At 36.8% G+C, this 1,802-nt stretch overlaps 1 non-coding gene across 1 annotated transcript; it reads right to left on the reverse strand.

Moving 5' to 3' along the window:
• Positions 1-1,097: 1,097 nt before the first annotated feature.
• TRNAY-GUA lies at positions 1,098-1,188 on the reverse strand. Its single transcript is given in 2 exon segments — positions 1,098-1,133; positions 1,152-1,188. It is a non-coding gene; the product is annotated as a tRNA-Tyr (tRNA).
• Between the last annotated feature and the right edge of the window lie 614 nt (positions 1,189-1,802).

The raw sequence follows: 1,802 nt of genomic DNA on the forward strand, positions 1-1,802 counted from the left end.
CCCTTGCAGCACTGCCGGTCAGAGGAAAACTCCCTCTGACTGGAAGTTCCGGTATCGGAGCATTTGGTCGAGTACCGGCCAAATACTCGGCACCGAGTATACTAGCATTATACTAGTATCTGTATCGGTGCATCCCTAGTTTATTTTTTGGGGATAAATAAAATGAAAGGATCCTGGTTTACTTTGTCTTTATTGATTTAATAAAAAGGTACTGTGACTTTCGATGGAAGCTTAGATAATTTTCTTTTTTCATTGGTTCAGATTTTTATTTATTTTTTTGGCCCTTTAAATAGTTTATTTTTATTTTCACCACACACACTGCAATCTGCTTGTCTAATCTCTTGAGATTTCCAAACATGGATGCTGTGCAAAGTCCTGTCTGATTGAATTCATGTTGATTGCATATTTGCTTTGTCCAAATATTAACGATTGATACGAGCTGAATAGTTAATTGTACAGAGGTTGTGTCGTCAGATTGTAACGTGTGTGGTGAGTCCCCCAAATCACTGTTCGGCTATTCACTTCAGGCTGGTACGGCTGATTTCAGCCGACGTAGTTTACTATTGGCTATTGCAAATTGAAATAGCTAATAGGAATCTAGCAATGCATTCCAATGGGCAAAATCTTTTTTTTTTTCTATTCTGACACGGCTCTGTGTCAGAATTAAAAAGTCCTCTCACAGAATTCTCACATTTTATAAAGTCTTCTCACAGAATTCTATTTTCTGTAAACAAAGCTAAATTGAACGCACCTAAATGCAGGTAAAGGCACAGCTTGAATTATATAATTCCTTCATATGTGTTTAGAAATGTCCTATAAACACATCTTAGCACATATTTATCAATACCAGTGTGACTGAGGCCTAATATTTCCTCATTACATACTTCCATAGAATGCAGTATCAACAAGGACATCTACTGGAGAAAACTGTTACTGAACCACATTTAAAACGTCATTCTAAATGTTAAAAACGAATGACCAAATAAAAAACTACATTTCACCAAAAAGATTAGGTGTCTAAGTGAAACCAGATAATGATAACTTATAAAAACTAATTCGAATTTCATATTCTGTTTTAAGGAGATGGGAAAAAAATGTCCTTCGGACCGGAATCGAACCAGTGACCTAAGGATTACAGCTTGGTAATTCCACTACAGTCCTCCGCTCTACCAACTGAGCTACCGAAGGATCCCTGAGAGAGGCTGTCTCTGTACGAGCTTTTCACATGTATAGGCGGATCCATATCATGTGACTTTATGCTCAGTAGTCGCTTTCTTTTCGATATTTCATACAGACATGGAGTTACCTGATCTAAGGGTTGTATTTGTAAACAATTTCTCTAAGCTTGTTTGGCATTACTCAGACATATTAATCAGACTTTATTTAGCTCTCCAGCATGCACAGCGTGTTAAAAGAAACAGCATGTTAGCGACATCTAGTGGTAAAAATAGGAAAACTGACAGCACCAACAAACTGAAAGTTCTGCTGGAATATACATTTCTATGGAATCCAAGAAGAGTGACTGCAGAGAAAGATCAAGAAGCCCAGCAAGTCTGCCTACATTTTTTAAATATTTGGCTTTTATTTGTTTAGTATAGACTGTATATGTTTTAATTCATTACTGTCCTCTCATTCACTACTTCTGCTGGAAACTACTTCTGGTTCCAAACATCAACTACTCTCTCAGTAAAATAACACATTCTAAAGTTAGTTTTCATCTTTCCTATGCTAGTTTGTGGTCCCCATGTTCATTATATCAGCTTCATTCTGAAAAAGAATCCCCTCCTATACCTTATTCACAC

The sequence above is a fragment of the Nanorana parkeri genome, unplaced genomic scaffold (genome assembly GCF_000935625.1).
Source record: "Nanorana parkeri isolate BGI_ZX_2015 unplaced genomic scaffold, ASM93562v1 scaffold398, whole genome shotgun sequence".
NCBI lineage: Eukaryota > Metazoa > Chordata > Amphibia > Anura > Dicroglossidae > Nanorana > Nanorana parkeri.